The following is a 24,618-nucleotide window of genomic DNA, read 5'->3' on the forward strand; positions in this document are numbered from 1 at the left end:
CGCCATCGCGAGTCTAGATATTTGAGTTACAAATATAATATTCACCTTAATTTATGAAAGAATGGACAATGTAATTCAATAAGCATAGGATAATGATGATTTCTTTTTGTAAGTTTGGCAATAATTTTTTTTATTGATTATATATAATGTAGGCAATAAATTTATGTCCAGTGGCCTCAATCTGTCTGAAGGAAACCAGGTCTATTGGCCATCGATCAACATCATATGCCGTCCAAAATTTAAACAGTTTGAGCATGTCCATCCAGGCTAAATACACTACTGTGTCTACTATATGTTTAAACATATTGCCATCAAAGTAAATGCTATCCGACCAAATCATTATTGCAAACAACAAAATTACATTACTTCAGTCATTTGATGATTCTATGGGAGTCAATTCCTTAGCACTCGATCCTAGCATTTCATTCTACAACAGGCTTTGAATTTGTTTCTCCATTCGACCTAAGCAGACATTCTGGTGGTATTGCTACACCCGTACTGCCTGGATCTCCCTTTGAATATCTTTTAAGCTAGGCCCCTCTTGCTGGGTTTGTGGCGGTTCCTCCAGATTCCTAGTTGTTGTCATTGCTTTTGTCAATAGGTTCTTCATAACCCAATAGAGCTGGATTGTCTGTTTGAAGAGATTTTTCCTACCTCGGGTGTGTCCCAGGTCTATGAGCAGGGGTTCCCAATCCTCCGTTGGTAACGGCTCTGCCATAGCCTTGGCATTCAATTCCACCTCCCATGACAAAATTAGGGACTTGACCTGTGCTGGAGTTCCCCCACTGTATGCATGCATGAGGTTCTGCATATTTTCCTCCCCTGTTTTCCTGCCCCTCTTCCGCTGAGTCTTACTGGTCGAGGCAACCAACATTTTCTTTTTACTGTCAGAGTGTTTACAGTTGCAGCAGCGCCATCTTCTCCCCGACCCCACTTCTACCTTCACCATTTTGTCTTCGATAAGAGTTCCTTCCAACCACGAGCACTCCTAAACTCTTGCCTTATCCCAAAGCAGGAGCGTCGGAGTCGGAGGGGGAAGAAGATTAGACAGACCTGTAAGAGTAGTGTAAGAAGAAAAATTAAAACCAAACCAAATGTTAGTGTCACCATCCAACCATTCCCTATGGAGCGCAATTACTGAGTCACGTTTCCGGGTTTGAGGAGTGTAACTTGATTTCCCCACAACCCCTTCATCAATTGCCTTCATCCTCATTGTACCCAGGCTTAGATGAATTCCTTCCCTTTGGCTCACAGTTCTCCCCTCGGTCTAGCGAGCCCTCTGACTCCCTGGATTAATCCCTGCCATAACCAACTTGACAGACTCACATGTGTTGGGACACTCAGGTATTGGGATGCAGGTGGTAGACCAAACCCTAACTGAATTGACAGACTCACCGAGGTTTGGTGACCCTGACACACCATTCATGCCCCTCTGGACCTTGAAATTTCCATATAACCCGACCTTGACGGAATTGGAAGACATGTTGGTAAAGGGTGTGCCCAGGATTGATAACATTCCCTCCCTCCGGCTTTTCATTCTACCCCCGACCCTGCCAGGTCTTTGGCTCCACGAAATTAACCACACCGTTGCATAATTGACAACCGCACCGGGGTTAGGGTCCCCCAAATCCCCTTTAATGCCCCACTGAGCCAAAGGTTTGCCTGGAAGCCGAACAATGGCTGATAGGTCAGACACCCTGGTTTTAGAAGGCCTCGACAATCCATTCCTAGCCTGCTAGACCACAAGATAAACCAAAGACCAAAAAAAACCAGACTGAATAAACATGCAGGTAGTTTGGACCTTGGACCCCCCTTTCTTTTGTCTATGGCCCAGAGAATTTCTAGGTGACCGCTGGCACTCAGGGCTGCCTCGGTCCTGCCCCGGTCACAGACACCTGGTTTTAACGAATGTAGGAGTGAAATTTACAACCCTAGTTCCAAGAGTAGACCCTGAACCTCCATGCATGCCCTTTTTTGCCAACAAATTACCATCTAATACAGAAATTAAAATCTCGGACATCAACAACATTGAACTAAAACAAATTCCACCAGAAACATGTGGAACCATCACCATTCTTTGCCAAACCAGCCTCCTTTCTTGCAGCATAGACTCCATATCTAGAACAAGGCAGGCCTGAAATACATACCAGTTTCCCTCCAAAGTGTTGGTGGCATCTTCCTGCTGGTGGTGACGATCTCTCCTTCCGCAGGAAAGTTCCACCACCTTGCTACCAGTCTCGTCTCCCGCGGGCAAGTTCCTCCTCAGACCATGCATGCAAACTCTAGCACCCCTCACCACCTTTCTTACTCGTATACCTCCTTTCTTTACCATTTTCCTTCCCAAGGCAGCTGCCACTTGTGGCCATCCTCTCCAAGTTCTTAATGTTGCGCGCGTGTGGGGTCCTTGGGTGGGCCGCCCACCAACCCTATCCTCCTTCTTCTTACACATGTCTTTGATCTGAAATGGGGATCTCCTATCCTGTCGCACCCCGATTGGGGTTCCTGAATTTCGTCCCTACCTTTTTCTAGAATCTCCCTCAGAGCTTCCATTCCTTCTACCCAGTTTGTCCCTTTCCCGGATATCTCCAGGTTCTTTCCTGGGTTACCGCATCCCCATTTTTCTAGGAAATCGATTGCAGCATTCCCTGAGTGACATACATGTGTTAGGATAAGGTATGTTATATCTTGGATGAGGTCTCATATTTCCTGAACTAACCTCATTGTTCTCCAACTCTTGCTTATTTTTTCCCAGTGTGTACTGTGTTGAAGCTTTTTTACGGTATCTATCACCAGGGTGGAATCACCTTCCACCACCAATTTCTGAATTCTTTCCCTTCTTGCAATTACCAATCCATATTTGATTGCATTGAATTCTGCCTCGTTATTGCTCGCGATTCCACAATCTGATGTGAACAACCAGACTACTCGACCCTGGTGATCTCTGAATATACCTCCAAATCTAGCTTCACCGGGATTTCCTTTAGATGCTCCATCGAAGTTCAATTTTATGAATTCCTCAGGAGGGCATGTGAAGTGTGAGGGGGATTGAATGGGAGGGGTTTTTAATTTCCATGAATTGGGCATTAGCATTTGCGGAGACAAGTTGAGCATTGCCAGGATTCGACCCTCCTGGGGCGGTGCTTCCCAATCCTCTGGATACCATTTCTCTGCTAGAATGGTTTCACGGATGTTTTGGTTAATAGTCTTCCAGACCTCCACTACGATATTTTTTCCGTCTTTGAATACCCTCTGGTTCCTTTCTTTCCACACCACCCAAAGGAGGAATCCTATAGAAATGTCCCAGGCTCAATTGAGAATGGGGCTCTTATATATTCTCTTTCTCCAATTTTCCATTGTTGCCTTGATGCTTGAGAAATCTTGGTCTGAATGGCCAAAGAGGATTTCATGATTCTGCCATAGTTGGTTGCTAAAGGGACATGAGTTTAGGAGATGCTCCATCATTTCCATTTGTGCCTCGCACATACTACAAGCTGAAGGTCCCTGAACCCCTCGTTTTTGTAATTGGTCCCACGTAAGAGCTCGGCCATGGTGAACCAACCAGAGGAAGAAGGCTACCTTCGTCCATAGTTGTCCCATCCATATTCTTCCCCAGATGGGTAGAAAATGTTATTGTTGGTGTTCTGCTTTCAGTTGATATCCCTCCTGTATTGTAAACATACCTTTATTCCTATATCCCCATTTGATGATGTTTGTGCCTTCAGAGATCGTTAGTCTTCTAGAATTGACCTCCTTATCATATGCTTCCCATTGGGGGAGTCTGGCGCATTGGGCTAGTGTTGTCTCCTTTTCCACTCTCTCCAGGTTGATCTAACATCCACATCCCAGAATTTATTCACAGTCAGGTTTGTTGGTTGGTTTGTGAATAGGAATATCTCCACAAGGTCCTGTCAACTAAATATTTTTTCCCTCTATTGTCAAGTATACTTCGAGAACCTTTCTTCCCCCCCTGATCTCCTAGAAACTGTGGTTCCTTATCAGATCTCGGTTTTCTGCTGCTAGGTTCCATATGGTTGATCCCCTTGTTATTTCCTGAGTTCTCAGTCTCCCTTCCATCGATGTTGGCGTTCTGTATTTCCTTTCCCAAATTAACTTCCATAGGTCATTTCCTCCCTAGATCCATCTCCACCATAGCTTTGCTCCCATGACCTGGTTTAGAGTATAGGGATCCCTAAGACTCAGACCCCCTACTAATCTGGGCTTGATTAACCAGTTCCAAGAAAGGAGGGCCCATTTCTTGGATTTTTGTGTCCCTTGCCATAAGAATTTCCTAAAGATATTTGTCATTTCATTGCATATTTTTTGGGGCACGGCTAGACCTGAGAGTTGGTAAATGGGGATCGATTGTCGCAACGCTTTCAAGAGGATAACTCTGCTCACCATATTGAGGGCTCGAAAGGTCCAGTTCTGAAGATGGACTTGAATTTGGTCAAGGAGAGCCTTCCAGTTTGACACTCGGAGGCGATTGAATCTAAGGGGGATACCCAAATATTTTGAGGGAAGGGTGCCTATTCGAAAGCCCATAATTCTAGCCAGGAAAGCTTGTGATTGAACAACAATGTTGAAGAAAAAAATATCTGACTTTTCTTTATTAATCTGAGTTCCTGAGGCGTTCATGAAGTCTTGTAGGATAGATAGGAGAGACCTTGTCTGTCTGAGGGTATCTTCGCATAACATCATGATGTCATCAACAAACTGTTGATGTGTTAATGGGAGATTATTCCCCCACATGCGGAGTCCTTTAAATTTCCCTTCTTGAGCCTTCACTTTGACATATCGCCCCAGGCCTTCAGCTACTAAGATAAACAAGAAATGGGAAATCGAGTCGCCTTGTCTACGCCCTCGAGTGGTATTGAAGGTTTGAGTGGGGGCTCCATTGAGGAGGATAAAGAACACAGGGGTAGATATAAAGGAGGAAATCCAGTGGATCCAGCAGGGGTCAAAACCAAAGTCTTACAGAATACACAACTAGTAGGTCTAGCTCAGGCAGTCATAGGCTTTAGATAGGTCCAGCTTAATCATCATACCTTTTGATTTGAAGCGTTTGAGGGAGTGGATGGCTTCTTGGGTTGTTCCTATGTCGTCCAAGATTTGGCAACCTTTGACAAAGCCAGTCTGCTCGTGGGAGACTAAATCTAGGAGGATGATCCAAATTGGATCCATACAAGACTGTCAAAGAACCATGATTGTATTAGGTCGAACAAATCTCTAAAGAAATCCAGAACAACGATAAAAAACACCTTGAACCAGTGGCAATGGCATCCAACGTGGAACGACGAGGACCTTGGTCAAAGCACGCTGACCGAGGCCCATGGAGACTGTGCGGGAGGCTGAATTAGCCCCTGGGAGCCCCGGATCGGGAAACAGAGGTGATTTTTGATGCGCATTGGGCGAACAGGGCCAAAATGGAAAAGCCCAAGCACTCAGTCGCGTGGGGGAACCGGAGGACCGCGGGCAGAAAAGGGAAAAAGCGCTAATCGTACAAGGCGGGACCTGCGCTCTGGAAACCGACGGTTTTGATCAGGGCGCCCTTAAACGGTAAGAGGTTTTGGACGAAAGCGGAGTGATTCCATACAACGATCGACGCGTGGCAGGCGAAGGTGAGAGAAAACTGTCATTGATCACGCACTATCGGTTGAGCAAGTCAACCACGCAAAACGTGCATATGGCGTCAGATCTGGAGGGCCCAGATCAGACGGCTGAGATCGCGCCCGATGGAAGAAGCGAAATCGACAGGGAATTAAGCTGCGTTTTAGAGGGAATTTGAAATCCGTTTGATCGCCATGATGGAGGAAGAACACATCCACGATGTAACTAAAGAAACGAACCGACGAAGCATGCTGGCGCCGTTTAGAGGAAGACAAGTGGCAACTCCTTGAGCGCTGATGATGACGCCGAATAGGGAACTCCAAGCGCAGCTGCAGAAGGTGAATCAATAGAGGCGGAAGAGGAACCGAATAGGAATAGGGATCGAATGGCTAAAGCCATGAACAGAGGCAATCGAATTAGGGGGAGTCAAGGTGGACATAGAGAGACAGAAGTCGAGAGACGAAGAAGTGGAACAGTGAACCCTGAGAGGAGGACTGAACACAAAGAACAGTAAAGCAGAGCAGAGGAGACAGAGGGCCGAGCTGATCAACAGCAGCATCGAGCACCAGAGAGCTTGAAGATTCAAGCCATCCCATAGAGGATCTGTCTGGGTTGAGCACCACATTGGGCTCTTGCCATTGTAGACCAGAAGGTCATAGAGCTGGTAGGAGGAAGAAGAGTCTATGTACTCCAGTGGCTTGGGAAATCCAAGGACCACCCTGCCAAGCAAAACCTGCTTCAGGTGAACTCACATTGAGTCCCTGTATTGTAAATTCTCTGCCCAAAGGCACAATAAAACAAGGCCACCACTAAAAGCTGGACTAGAGACGTAGCCCTGGAGCATAGGGTGAACTCCTTATTAAAATTGCTTGTGTCTTTGTGTTTGCTTACTATATTTCTCTGCTGTCTTTCCATTTTATTGTCTGTGTATTGGCAATCTGATCGATCCGTTGCTTCAATAACACAGAACACACACCAGCACGTGAGTCTATAATACCTTAGTTTAATGAATCTTCAACTGATGTCATTCATAGGGTGAATATCAGATCAAGTGGTATCAGAGCCCGAGGTTGTAAGGTTAGACAAGCTTGTGTTGGTTTAGCTGTGAATGCTCACAAGATCAAAGCTCAAATTAGGAGAAGGAGAGTTGGTGGAAACTAATCCTGAAATTGGGAGAGTCTATTCTTGAAAGACAATGTCAAAAGAAGGTTCTGTAGGGCTAGACCCTCAATTCGTAGAGAATTTCCTAGCTATAAAGTCTATGGTTGAAGAAATGTACAGAGACTTTAGAAAGAAAAAGGTGGAAGATGCATCAGGCTCTAAACAAGATAAAGAAAAAGATGAGTCTCACTTCCATGACAACTCCAAAGGAAAGGGGAAAGAGGAAAGCTTTCTCACACCTTCTAATAGCCCTGTGCATAATAAGAAAGCATCTTTGATTAAGTTAGATGTTAAATTTGATTTGCCTATATATGATGGAGAGCTAAATGCTGAAAAGTTAGACAATTTGATTAGACAAATTGATGTGTATTGCAAGGTACAAAACATAAACTCAGGCAAGAGTAAGATTCAGCTGGCAAGCCTACGCTTAGGAGGCACTACCTTGGTTTGGTGGGAAGGCAGAACCCAAGCTGATATGAAAAGAAATGGTAAGACCATCTCTGTCTGGAGTGACTTTGTTTCTACAATCAAAAAGCAGTTCTATCCATTGGCCTACATGCAACAAGCCATGATGAGTTGGAAAACTCTTCGACAGTTGAAAGGGCAAAGTGTGCAAGGGTATACTCAAGAGTTCAGAAAGAGAGCATTGATATTGGGTATCTCATTTGACTCACCAGATAATATTTTGAAGTACATTGGTGGTCTACACAGCTACATGAGGCATACCATCCTCATGTTTAATCCCACTAGTATAGATGAGGTATCTGTACAAGCTACTCATCTAGAAGCTAGAGGAAAGAATGGAAATCTAGAAGTTGGGGGACCATCCCAACCCACTGTAAGCAAGAGCAAGGAGAAAAGAAAACAGAAGTGGAAGGCAAGGAAGGCTAACACTGCACAAAAAGCTAAAGCTTCATGCACTCACTGTAAAAAGGAGGGGCATGATGATGAGCATTGTTGGATTCTGCATCCAGAGCTGAGACCTAAGAAGTCCGAGGGCAAGAAGAAGAAGACAGCTGCAGCTATTCAAAAAGATTTGAGGTCAGACTTGGGAGATGAAACAACTATAGCAGCCACAGGTATAAAAGGTAAGAATTCTGAAGAATCTATTAGTAATTTTTCTCAATCTGTTATTGATGAAGAAAATGAGAGAAAAAGACATGAGCTTTTCCATATTCGAGTTATTTCCAAAAATCAAAAGATTGATACTTTGTTTGATAGTGGCTCACAAGTAAATTTAGTTTTGAAGCAATTGTAAAGAAATTGGGATTAGCAACTACATCTGACAAGAAACCATACCCATTAGGATGGTTGAATGATAAAGCACAACTACAAGTGACTAGACAGTGCAAACTCAAGTTTTCTTTTGAGTCAGCATTTGTAGATGAGGTTGAGTTAGACATAATTCCTTTGGATATATGTTGAATTGTTTTAGGAAGTCCCTACTTTTATGATAGAAAGGCTATTTTCTATAGAGCTAAGAACAAGTATCTACTTGTCAAAGATGGAATCAAATACTTTGTAAGAGCTCATAAGGTCAAGAATAAGTACACTCTCATAAACTCAGGACAGATGAAAATAATGATTAATTCATGCAAACAATTCTTACTGTTGGTTATAAAGGAAAAGGAACCTGATAAAACCAATGTATTTGAGGGCTGTAATGCTGAACAACAAGTTGATATAGAAAAGGTTGTTTCAGAGTATGATGTCTTGTTTCAAGAACCTAAAGGTCTACCACCCAAAAAGGGAATAGTACATGATATTATTTTGCAGCAAGATGTTCCATTGCCTAACATTGGGATGTACAGGTTGTCTGCTTTAGAGAATGCTGAAATCAAGAAGCAGGTGCAGTAGTTGCTCGAGAAGGGCTTCATCAGGCCTAGCACATCACCATGTGGGTCACCAATCGTTTTGGTGAGAAAGAAAGATGGCTCTTGGAGAACGTGCATAGATTATCGAGCACTGAATAAGATAACAATCAAGAATCGTTATCCCCTTCCTCGCATAGATGATCTTTTAGATCAATTAAAGGAAGTTGTTTATTTCACCAAGCTGGATTTGCACAATGGATACCATCAGGTCAGAGTTACAGAGCAAGATGCACGGAAGACTACTTTCAAAACAAAGCAAGGATTGTATGAATGGTTGGTTATGCCTTTTGGCTTGACCAATGCTCCTGCTATTTTCATGAGATTAATGAATGATGTACTCAGACCTTTTCTTGATGATTTTTTTATTGTGTATCTGGATGACATTATAATTTTTAGTAAAACATGGGAAGAACATTTAAAGCATGTTAAGCAGACATTGGATGTTTTGAAAAGAGAAAAACTTTATGTTAAACTCTCAAAATGTGAATTTGACAAAACATCTCTAAACTACTTGGGTCATATAGTAGGGGGAGGTGAATTAAAAATAGATCCCTCTAAAGTGGCAATGATTGTGAACTGGCCTAAACCCGAGTCTGCTACAAAAGTGAGAAGCTTCTTAGGAGCAACACAATATTGGAGGAAGTTTATTTCTAACTTCTCCTCGATTGCAGCTCCCTTACATGCTTTAATAGGATTGAATAAGGTGTTTCAGTGGGGAGGCAAACATCAGAAAGCCTTCAACACCTTGAAAGAAAAAATTAGTACAACACCTGTACTAGCACTGCCTGATTTACAAAGACCATTTGAGATCCAAACTGATGCCAGTGACTATGCCATGGGAGCAGTGTTGACACAACACGGTAAACCCATATGTTATCATTCTGAGACTTTTAATCCTGCAGTAGTTAACTATCCTACATATGATAAAGAATTGTATGCATTAGTTCAGAGTGTGAAAAAGTGGAAACATTACTTAATGGGAAAAGAGACAGTAATACATACTGATCATCAACCACTTCAATATCTACACTCCCAAACTAAGCTGCAGCAATCAAGACATTACAGATGGATGGGTTTTCTACAACAATTTAATTTAGTCATCAGATATAAAAACGGCATACACAACAAGGTTGCATACATGTTATCTAGACCCATTATAAATGCCTCTACCATACTTAAGCATAATTCAGTGCTACATGAAAGCTACATAGAACAATATGCTCAGGATATGGACTTTAAAAATGTATATGCAACTTTGAGTCAAGGAAAAAGAGTAGAAGAATTGGACTATCATATAAAGGACTGACTTTTATACCATTGTGAGAAACTCTACATTCCACAAACCGAAAGAGTAAAGATAGTTAGGGAAGCACACACTACAATGATATCAGGTCACTTTGGGGTAAGTAAAACAGTTGCACAGCTGCAAAGATTCTGCTATTGGCCGAAAATGAATGAGACAGTTTCTAGGTATGTAAGAGGGTGTGCCATGTGTGCTAAAAGCAAGCCCAGCAATAGAAAACTAGGCTTGTACACTCCATTTCCAGTTCCTTCTCACCCTTGGGAAAGTGTTTCCATGGATTTTGTTGGAGGACTGCCTAAATCTAGGAAAGGTCATGATTATCTATATGTTTTTGTGGATAGGTTCAACAAAATGTGTATTTTGATACCTTGTAGTAAACAGATCACAGCTGAACAGACTGCAAAATTGTTCTTTGAACATGTATGGATTCATTTTGGATTACCCACTTCCATTGTATCTAATCGAGACACCCGATTTGTGAGGAAGTTTTGGTCAAGTCTGTGGGAACTGATGGACACTAAGTTGAAGAAAACCACAACTCTTCATCCACAAACAGATGGCCAGACAGAAGTAGTAAACAAGACAGTGATCCAGTTACTGAGAGGATATTGCAACAAACATCCTAAGCTTTGGGATGAACACTTGTGTTATGTGCAACATGCTTACAATAGAGCCAAGCACTCTTCTACACAAAGATCTCCTTTTGAGACCTATTTTGGTTTCATACCAAGGTCTCCTTTGGATTTTATCTTTGGTAAAGACACCATGGTTGAAGGACACAGTGATGTGGAGAAGGTAACTAGGTTCATTAAACAGATCTAGGAGATCCACCAGGCAGTACAGGAACAACTGGAAAGGAGCCAAGCCAAGTACAAGGCTAGGCATGATAATCATTGGATGGAGCAAAGTTTTCAAGTTGGAGACCAAGTCTGGCTGTATATTAGCAAGGACAGGATGCAAGGTGAAGGTAAAAAGCTAAAGCCTATCAGGTATGGACCTTTTAGGATACTTGAGAAGATTGGTGAAAGTGCTTTTCACCTTGATTTACCATCTTACATGCACATCTACTCAGTCGTAAATGCAGATTGCTTGAGATTGTTTGAACCTTCAATGATTGAGGACCCTGAAGAGAAAAGTCAATTGCCTTCTATTGATGACCTGCTACCTGAGTATCTTAATGAGTTGCAGGAAGACACAGTGCTGGACAAGAAGGTGAGGAAAACATGCAGGGGAGATGTTGAGTACCTCAGGATTGGGCTCAAAGGTTCAAAGCCGAGCAGCGCAAAGTGGATTGAGATTGGACAAGTGAAGAAACAGTATCCTCACTTAGTCGATGCTTAAAAACCAACTTTTGGTGGTCCAAAAGCTTTTTCAGTGGGAAGGCCGTGATCCGAATTGGATCCATAGAAGAATGTCAAAGAACCATGACTGTATCAGGTCGAAAAAATCTCTAAATAATTCCATAACAGTGATCAAAAACACCCTGAACCAGTGGCAATGGCATCCAACGTGGAACGATGAGGACCTAGCTCAAAGCGCGTTGACCGAGGCCCATGGAGACTGCGTGGGAGGTTGAATTAGCCCCTGTGCTAGCTGGGCGAACAGGACCAAATTGGAAAATCCTGAGCACTCGGTCACCTGGGGGAATCGAAGGGCCGCAGGTGGAAAAGGGAAAAAGCGCTAATCGTACAAGGCGGGACCCACGCTCTGGAAACTAGCGGTTTTGATTGGGGTGCCCTTAAACGGTAAGAGGTTTTGGATGAAAGTGGAGCGATTCCATACAACGATCGACGCGTGGCAGGCGGAGGTGAGAGAAAACCACCGTTGATCGCGTGCTATCGGTCGAGCAAGTCAACCGCGCGAAACGTGCGTATGGCGTCGGATCTGGAGGGCCCAGATCGGACGGCTGAGATCGCGCCCAATGGAAGAAGTGGAATCGACAAGGAATTAAGCCACATTTTAGAGGGGATTTAAAATCCGCTTGACGACCACAATGGAGGAAGAACGCATCCATGACGTAACTGAAGAAACGAACCGACGAAGCATGCTGGCGTCGTTTAGAGGAAGACAAGTGGCAACTCCCTAAGTGCTGATGATGACTCCGAATAGGGAACTCCAAGTGCAGCTGCAGAAGGTGAATCGATAGAGACGGAAGAGGAACCGAACATGCATATGGATCAAATGGCTAAAGCGATGAATAGAGGCAATCGAATTAGGGGGAGTCGAGTTAGACATAGAGAGACAGAAGTCGAGAGACGAAGAAGTGGAACAGTGAACCCTGAGAGGAGGACTGAACACAGAGAACAGTAAAGCAGAGCAGAGGAGACAGAGGGCCGAGCTGATCAGTAGCAACATCGAGCACCAGAGAGCTTGAAGATTCAAGCCATCCCATAGAGGATCTGTCCAGGCTGAGCACCACATTGGGCTCTTGCCATTGTAGACCAGAAGGTCACAGAGCTGGTAGGAGGAAGAAGAGTCTGTGTACTCCAGTGGCTTGGGAAATCCAAGGACCACCCTACCAAGAAAAACCTGCTTCAGGTGAACTCACATTGAGTCCCTATATTGTAAATTCTCTGCCCAAAGGCACAATAAAACAAGGCCACCACTGAAAGCTGGACCGGAGACATAGCCCTGGAGCATAGGGTGAACTCCTTATTAAAATTGCTTGTGTCTTTGTGTTTTCTTACTGTATTTCTCTACTGTCTTTCCATTTTATTGTCTGTGTATTGGCAATCTGATCGATCCGTTGCTTCAATAACACAGAACACACACCAGCACATGAGTCTATAATACCTTAGTTTAATGAATCTTCAACTGATGTCATTCATAGGGTGAATATCATATCAGAGGATCAGTTTAAGCTAATTTACCATAATGGTTGAGAGGATCTTGTATATGACGTTACACAAGGCTATAGGCCTGAATCACTGAGGCTCGTTAGAGTGATCTGATTTAGGAATTAAATCTATGAAGGTAGAGTTGAGGGCTGGATGTACCTGTCTCGTCCTTTTGGATTCTTCTACCACCTCCAGGATGTCATTACCCAGAATTGGCCAAGTTTCTTGAAAGAATTCTGCTGTGAATCCATCTAGTTCCGGTGCTTTGGTTTTTTCCAGTCCTTTGACCACCTCTTCCAATGTGACAGCTCTCATGAGGGCCAGGTTCTGATCTCTACTGACCAGTTGGGGTATATGCCTGGTTATCCAATCAATAGCTTCTAATATGTCGGGCAACAGTTCTGACAAGATATTTTGGAAGTGGTTAACTAGAATATTTTCCATATCTTCATTCTGCACCAATTAGTTTCCTCCTAGGTCTAGGACAATGATGATTTTGATTTATATCTTTCTTCATACATTATATGGAAAAAAACTATTTATGTACACACCCATAGTTCCACTCTCCATAAGCATAGGGTCGTATTTCAAGATGAGCATAAATACCTCCTTCTTGTATTTCCTTCAAAAATCTCACCAAGTCTAATCTTCCTTCAAAAGTATACTACAAAAAGAAATACATGTAAAATTCCTACATAAAATCTTCATTTTCATTTTATTGACAAAATGAAATATACATATACCACACACACACATATATATGTGCAAGTCCACAGTTCATCTAAGTAATATTGGGATTATCATTTGGATTGAAAACCACAAGTTTTCTACCAATGCCAAATGTCACAAAGAGATGTGGATATGCCTTACAATTGACCTAGCTTTAATAAAATAGTTAAGGATAGGAGTTTTGTAATTTTGATGTTGCCCAACCTTATTAATATGATGACGATAACCTACCATTTGTATATTTTCAATAGCCTTAGTTGGATGGGTAGCCATAGTCTATAGATTTCCATAAGCATTAGTTGGATGGCTATCCATTGTCAGGCTTTGACAAATCTCTCATCCAACAAACCTAACTCTCTCCCTTGCCACCTGTAACTTAGTATAGATAGTAAACCCAAGCCAACCCATTTCTTCCTTCTTCTTCTTTGTATGGATAGTAGAGGAGAGAAACAAGTCAAAATCACAACTTGGACTTCTATAAGAATCTTCAATCCTTTCCAATTTATTTTTCCATTCGCTTAGCAAATGAAAATATTGGTGCAACGAATATGGCAGAGAAAACTCTATAGGGATAAATTTTCATTTCTTTCCAATAACTATCATCTCATGCATAACTCATCTCATCATAGTTATAGTGGATTTCTTTAATAGAATAAACAATGGATGAAATCATGTAGGGCTATCTCTTCAACCTAACTGAATGTTTGTTAGGAGGGGAAATGATGGGCTAGAGCTTCAGGCAAGATGATAAAAAAATTAAACTAAGGCGATGTCTCATAATAGCTCTCAATTTATACTAATACTATATGGTAATGCATATGTGTTCACAACATTGATTGATATGGATGTGAAGTCACGTCAACAAATTAATTTGTTTTAATATTAAAACACACATCAAGCATGCTACCATGCACTACTAACAAGATTATATGTTAACACATGCCAATTACATGTGATCCACCTACTATGGTCAAAGTGGCTTTGTACATGCCTTGGTTCTTGCTGTGTTACGGCATGTGCTTCGCCCATGCCTTGGTGCTTTCTTCATTACCACATGTGATATTGAAAGGTGGATCTACCCATACCTTTGCTTTGTTAACATATGCAAAGGTGAAAAGTGGCTCTACCCATGGTGCAGATTATTACTTGATCTACAATACCTTCATTGCTAAATCATATGCCACCTCTTCCCATAGTCTTGCTAACGCTTAAGGCCGACCTCTCGAAAACACATTTGTATAGTCTTAAGTTGGAGTTATGTTTTCAAAGAGGCACTTTTCAAAGGAATTTTCATCGAAGGGGTGGGAGCTAGAAGAAAGATAAATTTTGGAAACAGAGGTTGGAAGCACATTTGTCGGGATTTTTATCCCTTAATATATAGAATATGGTTTCACCCACTCAATAGAGTCAACTGAACTAGACAAGGGCAAGCATAGAAATAGTGAGTACATTTGAGAAAACTGATAACATGTACTTTACGTTTAGATTTCGCTACCTCTAACAACATAGTCTAATACATAGCCCTAGTCCTCACACTCTCCATTGATTTAGACCTCAGTGCTCATGAGAGATATGCATGGATATTTCCATGCAAAAATGGTTTAGGATGTAATAAATTTTAGATTGTTTGGATGTTGTATTAGTAACCATGAGTCACAATAAATCAAGTTGTGTTTGTCTTTTGGGCTCAATTAAATAAGGCATACCTCCATTACTTGTTCTGAGTGGTACCCTCCCTTGGTGCAAGGAAAAGTAATTGGAAATTCAAGACTCAAGAAATCGTCAATCCTAGGTCTAAGGATCTATAGCTTGTTCCTACGTCGGTGGAGATTATAGATCTCTTATACCTTGCGACTTAAGAGCCAATATCATGTATAGTTTTATTTGAACCATTTACAAGTTACCCTATTCCAACTCCCCTCAATATTATTTTATATCCATCTTATCAAGGTTTATTAAAAATCATTTAATGGATAGGATTCTAAGATTTCAAGAAGAAACAAAAAATAGTTTCACTTCAATAAATCACATCCTTGACAATAATGTAAAAGTATAGAATTGTGTTATCTATGACGTTTCTTCAATATCACCTACCTTAATGGATTCCCGAGTATATGATTTAGTGTTGATGATAGGGTAACAAGATTTGTAGGTCTCTTTGTCTCTCTATATCTCTTTTATTCGTTCCCTATGTCTTTCTCTTTAATAATTGGTTCAACCATAATGACTTTTGATATGCAAACGATTGCTCAAGAATATTTGCTTTTGGAAAGCTTGAAAATAAAGAAAATCAACCACCACAATAGCTTTAGTAAGTACTTCCTTCAACTAAATGAACAACTTAGAGATAGAAATGGTAATTTCTTATAATACATGACACTTGTTGGAGTAATGTTAATGTCCTAGGATTGTTGTTGCAAAATTGGCAAATTGTATTCCCTTGAAAAAGTCATAGACAATGTTGTGATGTTTTCATTTTAATATTAAATTTTGTTGGACTTCTAGACTAAGTTTATTAATCACATAGAAAAACAATATAACTTACTATTTTGTTGTTAGATACACTTTCGAGGGTCATTAAGAGTGTGAACTATGAGTCAGAAACTCCATATCATATCATTAAGAGTGTGAACTATGAGTCAGAAACTCCATATCATATCACTAAGAGTGTGAACTATGAGTTAGACATTCCATATCATATCATTAATCGTGTTTTCCAATTTTATAGGTCCTTGAAATGGTTATTGTAATCATTCCATTTCTTAAGAAATTAATATTGACAAACTTTTTTTCTTTAATACTAGAAGCTACAATCGGTGCTTAGAATTTGGAAATGGAATTCTGTGCACATGTTAATATTGGTAATGGTATGAATGTCACCTGCAAATAGGTAAATAGGACCCTTTTGTATATTTAGGATCAAATACTAGTATTGGTTGCAAAACTTTCACTAATCTATGCTCTTTGGTTCTCGAGACCAAAAGCTAGCCACTAGGAAAATAGCAGAAGTTTCACTGATCTGATTTAGAATATTAGATTGTTGTGCTAAGATCCTCCTCAAATTAGAAACAAAATGGTTTCATTGTGCTTAAGGATTCATGTATTTTTGCAAGTGAAATACTGATTTTTTATGTTAGTTTTATGAGAAATTTAACATAAATAAGAGACTGAACAACTGCATAAACATGTACAAAACATCATCAAAAACACATTACAACAGGAACATGATAAAGGAGTTCAACCCTCCTGGGTTACATCTCCTTGGTCCAGCTTGCAATGGCTTGGGCCTCTCTAGTATGCCCAAAACTGTAAAAATATGTGTTTATAATGCTCAAATGCTTCTGAAACCTACTCCAATGAGTCTAGAATATTCAAAAATGGTTATCTAGCCTCTTTTTGCTTCCGATCTGGTCGAAAACTGAAGAAGTTATGAACTCTCCTAATTAGTCCACTATTCGCTCCACGAATTGCTCTAAATCCAGCATGGTCCTCCAATTTCGCCCCAAAAAGCGCTAACTAGGCAAAGATTTCACTGCGCAGTGAGCAAAATTGTAGGATGGCTAATTCCTCCCATAACCCTGTTGGTGGTTATAAAAAAATGTCACGGCTTGCAAATAAGGTGGTCACATGGGTGTTTGGACTGGTGGTTGGCGATGTGGTTACCATGGTGGCAACATAACTGTTGCGGGCTACGGACAAGGTGTTCACATGAGAGGTCTACCGGTGGTTATGCTAGTGGTATTCCCCTAACCTAATGGTCAACATAATTTAAAAGATAATCAGCGACCATAGTTTGTTAAGTCACATGTTGCGAGCTCAACGGTAAACCTTGGCATCATTATATGGGAGGTCACAGGTTCGACCCTGGCCTCTGACCTGTCTTTCCAACCAAATTTTTAGCCAACCATTAGGAGGACACGTGGCAACCATAAACTATTGGTGCCAATAGTTCCATCACAAATCGCAATCGGCCGAAGTAGGGGTAATTCTCTGTAACAGACCATTGTGTTGTGCGATATGCAATTGCGATATCACAATCGCAACCTGACTTCGTCGGGGACGATTCTGTAAACGCACTTGATCCATGCAATGTGTGATTGTGATTTATCTCGCCGCACTCTGGCTTCGCTCTGGGGCCGATTCTTTACCGTCAACCCGCCTCCGATCTGTGGTTGCGATATTGCAAATCGCAACCCAGTAGTGCTGGGGGTCGATTTCCTTAATCACAGACCTCTTCCTTCTGCGATATATGAAATGCGGGGCCAATGGAAACCTTCCACTTGGTTATTTCCCATTCGTTGAAGTCTCTGCCATGTCATTTCCTCTGCCATATATATATTTTTAGCTGTTTGACAAAGTGAACACATCACGTTTCTGGGAGCATACGGTGTCTGTTTCATGCAAACCGAGTTGCATCAGATTCAAGATGATGAGAACTATGTGGTCGTTCAGGTTCCACACCATTCTAACAATTTTGTTTTTTGAACATAATTTTGAGCACTTAATCATTGACTAATTTGTGTTTCTTCAGTTCTATAAAGTTAGTTGCTAGGAAAATAGTATATTATCTTCAATTGTGGAAGCATAGGTTTAACTAATCAGTGTTTTGTTGAGTCTCTCAACCATAGGTTAGTTTAAAGAAAAATAGTACTCAAAAACTATGGAATCTTTGTCCGTCTAATTGTTAACTGTGATTATGCTAGGCATAACAACTAAGGTGTAACAACATATATGAGACACATGCTATGTCAAAGCACCACCTCTATGTCAAGGTACGAAGATTATGCCAGACGTAACAACTTAGGAAACACATGCTATGTCAAGGAAAAACATCCTTAGGGTCCTATGTCAATGTGAAGCATCTTCATGATCCTATGTCAAGGCACTACCACTATGTTAAGGCACTAAAAGTATGCCAGGTGTAACAAATTAGTGACACATGCTATGTCAAGGAAAAACATCTTTAGGTATTTTTTTCTCTAATATTTGCAACTCTATATTTCTAGTTGGGGGAGAACAACATAAATAAATGAATACATACATTTATATTCAGACAGAAACATTTAGGAGTAAATGAATCCATATGTTGGCACAGAGGGGGTTGACATGGTTTTAACGTGAATTAGCCAATAAAACCACTTCAGAAACCAACCCTTTTGGCAACACCTGCAAGCAGGTGAAGTCTCACCTAAGGCATCTATTGGGGACTGCAGGAACCTGAACAATCCATCAATGATGAAGAAGACGAGGATCATAAGCTAACATTTCCATATTGTACATATTATTACTTATTACTATTTATAAAAATAAATTGATCACATTCTTAAAAAGTATAATGTCCATGTCACCTTTAAACCACTTAACACTATCCGTAGCTCACTTAGATCGGTCAAAGACCCCATGGACCCTAAAAACATGAAAGGTGTTTACTTGATCCCATGCTCCTGCGAGACACCCTATATTGGACAGACTAGTTGCTTCATCAATAAGAGGATTCAGGAGCACGCAACCAACATCAAACATAATAGATCACACTCATTTGCCCTAGCCAAACATGTAGAGGAAACTAAACATGACATCTATGTTGAGAAGTCCCAGGTCATTGCCAAGATCAATCACTTCCATCATAAAAACTTTAGTGAAGTTATCAAAATTGAAAAGTGAGTTAGCAATCTCAATAGGGATGAGGGGTGGAAGATAAGTAGTAGTTGGATTCCTGCCTTTCTTCCGTAGTAGTTTAGGTTATCCCCTCATTTTTCTTCCCTTTCCTTTTTTTTTAACTAACATGAAATATTTATACACAATTCATACATATATAGAATTTATTAAAATCATTAATTAAATTTAAATAGAATTATTAAATTTATTATAAGTAACTCACATATAATTATAAAATTTATTGAATTAAATTTAACTAATTATTAATTTAAATTTTAAATTTAAGTAAATAACATATAAGTAATCTAATTTAACTAACTTGGCACAGAACGCATGTTAGTTAGTTATATTTTTTTTGTAAGATTGGTAGGACTACATCTTCATCATGTCAAACTTCTCACTCAATCGGGGAGGATAGCACAAGAATTGAACCCGAGAATTCCAATTCTATGAGACTTCATTTCCACGACCGTTGTCAATTGAGCTACCCGAGGCAGAGGTTAATTATTTATATTTAACTAACATATATTTTTTATATTTTTTATCTAACTAACAAAAACCAGAATTAAAATATTTATACCAATTTGTACATTATATTGTATAAATATAATATTAACGTCTTAACAATGTATTAGCATTGGGTTATAATATTGATATTAATATATTTTTGTTATTAATATTAATAAATTAATTTTAATATTTAATTATTAATATTAATATAATTGATTAATATTAATACATTAATATTAACATATATTCAAGTATATTATTAATAGTATTATTATTATTTCTCAATAATATATTAGAAAATTATTATTTATTTATTTATTAATCATTTTAATGATTGTTATGACTTACTTTGTATACATTATTATTAATTCATTAATAATATTCTTAAAAATTCTTTTAAGATTATTTAATCCATTAGTTATTAACAATTAATATTATTATATAATAAAAAAATTATGTTCAAATTTTGAACTTATTATATTATTTATTTTGATTTTTATGAATTTATTTTTTTCCAAACAACATTTTACTTTTGATTTTATTATTTTATTATTTTTCTTCTCATGGTTATTTCATTTGACTTTTGACCCTATTATTTATTTCTCAAGGCTTCTCCCTATTTATACACCTTGTTGGATCAAATTCTCTTCATCTTTCTATCCTAGCGATGAACCACATTAGCTGGTTCAAAACACATCAACCCCAGAATATGCATGTGATTGATCCAAAATAGTTATTTCTCTAAACATTATGAATCACAAAAGCTTGAGTTCAAATAAGCTTAAAACATATCTTTCCATTAATACAACTTTTTCATTACAATCAATTCCATAACGCTCAATAGCCTAGCAAAACAACTAACATTACAACACAAGACTATATGTATTCATTGCAAGATGTACCAAAAATTATTCAAGATTTTTCTTTTCCCTCACGACCTTGACCTATTTATAGGTTTACATTTGGCACAAGCCAACAAGAAACCCTTTAGTAGTAAATTATTACTACGAGTGGATAAACCTTACTATGGGCTAGGAAGCATTACTATGGGTTATTACATCCAAAATTAGCCCAACAAATTTCCTTTTTCTTTGCATTTCCGTGTGTTATCCTCCGATTAACCTTCTTGTGTAGTACCCTCTTATGTGATGCTCCTCTGCGTAGATCCCAAAAACTTGTGCCCCAAAAACATTGCTCCAAGAGGACCCCAACACTCACTTGTGGCTCGTCATCAAGCCACTTAGTCTTTCTCTTATTCAACTGAGGGCATTGTCTCCTTTGTTGTCACAACAATTTTTTTGAAGTTTTGCTTCACAATATCCACCTTTGTCTTGAATTCCTCTGCTTTCACCAAAATCCATTCAACCACCTCCACTATAACATGGGTCTTTATTTTTTCTTCCCCTTCTTGCATTGCTTGTTTTATTGTCTTATGTTCTATCCCAATCTCATTTGTGGCCTTGAGTGCTTCATGTTGCAAGGTCTCAATCTTCTATGCCAATGTCTACTAATCGACTCATATTGGATTGATCCACTTGCTCGACTATGCATTCTCTAACATTGCGACCACATGCTCATTTTTTGGCAATGTGTTGAAATTGTCTTTGAGCTTATGCACCTTCTCATGCATTGTTTGGATATTTTTCCCCACTTCTTTTATCTCTTCACTCTTTAGCAACCTTGTCTAGATCTTCTTCACCTCTTCATAAATCTTGCTACACTCTACATCCAATCCTTTGATCTACTCAACAATCATTGTTGTTGCCTACTCCTTCTCTCTGTGAATGTTGTTCCTCTGGTGGAGTGCTTGGATTCTCCTGTGACTCCAACTCTACAACTCTAGCCTTGAGACCTTGAATGGCCTCACCAATCTTCTTCAACTTCCCCTCTATTGGTATATCCACCTCCATCCAAGCCTCTGGGAGGTTGTTGTAGAACTCCTCCATTTCTTTCATCAACTTCTCTTCTCTTTGTATCACTTTCTCTTTTTACACTACCAACTACATATTTTCTTCTTGTAGGGCCTCATGACATGTTGACAATTGTGCCAACTCTACTGTTGTTGTAGCTTCGTGGAACTATATTTCCTGTATAAGACTTAGTTGTGCTAATGCAAAGTTTCCTGTTATAAATGTGACAAGACCTTAGCTTAGGCCTTGTGTGCACTATTGTATATATACACTTGGGAAGTCCATCACCTCTGGCAATATTTGCATTGTGTTGTTCTCTTCTAATGCCGAAGATGGTTGGGAATGCGTTATTATTTTTTTGGTCACCTTATTTATGCTTTGCACCTCTGTTTGTTATGTCCCTATCTGTTGTACCATGGAAAATTTACTAGATTCCAACAATAGTTGTAGTTGCTCCAACTACTCCTGCGTTATTATCTACTTTTTCAAGCACTTCTTCTATTTTCTCCTTAACTTGGTCCTCGATCCTTTCCAGATCATCATCATACAATGACTGGATTTGGGTGATCACTGGTTTCATTTATTTCCTTTTCATTTTCATGTGGGAGGTTCCTTCTTCTACTGTCTACTGCTACTTTTGCTTATCTCCCACCTACGCAATGTCTTCTTCCTGTGATTCCCTTGCATCATCTCCTTGCCTTATTTCCTACGTAGACTCATGAATGAATTGATCCTTTCTTATTTTGATCATCTTTGCATCATTTGTTTCCTCCATTGGGACTTTCCATTCTGCTTCCCATTCATTGATGATGTAACTCACTTCTAACTTTTTTAGCTTATAATAGTTTTTGGAGCCGCTGCTTCATAGGATCTATTTTTGGATGAATATACAGGAAATGTGGGGGGCTTTAAATTGTGAAATCTCCTTGTATGCTTCCACCACATGCAGTGGGATTCATGGTATTCTCTTGATCATCTACTTGACCACCTCCTTGTACACACAAAATGTTAATAGTTTTCCAGCTACCTATGTTTACGTGCGACATTCCATAATGAGGCATATTGGAGTACCAAAAATGGTTTATGCGCCATGTTTGGAAACTATGTTTCATCTGACTTCCTCCATGATACTAAGGTGATCAAAATAAAGAGCCACACATAGTGGAACTTTTCTTTTTTATCCTGCACTTCTCGACAATCTATCAAAAATTGGTTTAAAAGAATTGTGGTCTAGTTCATATAAACCCCTATTATGCACTTCATTGTTTCCACAATTACTTCTACTAGTACCTGGTATTTGGAAAGTTTTGGTAGTCATTTTCATTCCATAACATGTGACGTAACCATGACCGCGTCTCATTGATGTTGGGTATGTCGAAACTACACACCCCAATGTGTGCCATATTTTTCCTTCACCTCCTTGGCTATGGATTTCTCCCTGATTTTGTTTGTGACAAATGGTTCTGACTCTTCACCTGTTGTAGGTAACCTTGTGATTCTTGAAATAACATTGGTTTTTATGGAAACCAACTGGTCCAACCAAAAGAACCCTCCATGGATGCAACCCAACAAGTATTTGACGTTGTTGGAATGAGCAGACCAAAGTGAAATATAAGAGTGAATTACTTTATTATTTACAAATATGTTACGTATAGATACATTTTGTGATCATTGCATTCATATTCTAATATCTCTTGGATTCCCTATGATGGTTCACCTTCCACGCCATAATCCTTAGTGGATTAGGTGTCCAACATTCCCCCCTTAATATGAAGGGGTATATATGAGTCCAAGAAGAGAGATGAAATACACAAATGGAAAAATGCATGGTAGCAAGTGGCTAAATATGCCCTCTAAAATGATTGTATATGGTGGGAGAACTCTAGGCCTTAATTGGTGGTGTTTTAAGGCTGACCACCAATATTGGAACACTTAGTGCAGTTCCTAGAACAATTCCAAATCTGGCTAGAAGCTGAAGTCTTATTGTACAGGAAGTGCTCCCTAATGTTGTGAAAAGGGAGACCACTGGGGTCTCAACTTGGAACATTTGATGTGGTTCCTGAATCAATTCCAAAACTAGCTAGAAGTTGAAGTCTTCTGCTAGAGGAAGTACTCTCTAATTCTTGGAAAAGCGGGACCATTGAGGTCTCAACCAACTGTGGATTAAGGCTAACCACCAACTTTAGAATGCTTATTTCATTTCTTGGAACAATTTTAAATATGTCTAGAAGCTGAAGACTTATGTTAGTGGAAGTGTTAAAATTGGAAACTAGGTCCAAACTCCATGTGGGTCACCTTATTTATGGTTGCTGATATTTTTCCTAGATTCCTCTTGTCGAGAGGTGTAGGATTGATCTAAAGATCATCCGATTCCGATAAGTATTTATGGAGATATTAATTTATTTTGATTATGGAAAAATTGTCAAGGTCGACCAACAAACTTATGTAGGCTCAGAAGCCCAAAAATCACGTCTATTCATCCTCAATGTTTGCATATAAATACAAGGTGCCTCCTCCTCATTTGGACACTTCATTCACTCATCTTCTCTCTCTCTCCTACGCATAAAAGGAGCCTCTCTCTCTCTCACATGTGTGGCTGAAAGGAAGACATCCTAGGGCAAGGAAGATGCAGAAAGAAGGACGCTAGGGAAGCAGGTCATCTCTTTGACCAACGTTGACCATCTAGAGGTGCAGATTGGGTGTGGCTGCCTCTCTTACGTAGGCCGCAATTTTTGGCACAAAAACCGAGGCAATCTGACCTCTGGTTTGACCGATGTTGACTACCCTAGTTTAGGGCTGCAAGTTGACTTCAGAAATCTACAAATTGACTGTACTTTTGGGGCTATTTAACGATTGTTTCTTCAGGTTGTTCGAGGACAAGTTGACCATAAATTGACCAAGCATTTTAGAGTTCAATTTCAACTAGTTTGACCAAGTTTGACTTTGCTGATCTAGGGTTTGCTACTACTAATATAAAATTACAGAATTCAGATTTTGTACTATTTCTCTCTATTAAACTATTGAAGATA

This window comes from Pinus tabuliformis, chromosome 8 (assembly GCF_031772625.1).
Source record: "Pinus tabuliformis cultivar Carrire ecotype Pingquan chromosome 8, CPIR1, whole genome shotgun sequence".
NCBI classification, from domain to species: Eukaryota; Viridiplantae; Streptophyta; class Pinopsida; order Pinales; family Pinaceae; genus Pinus; species Pinus tabuliformis.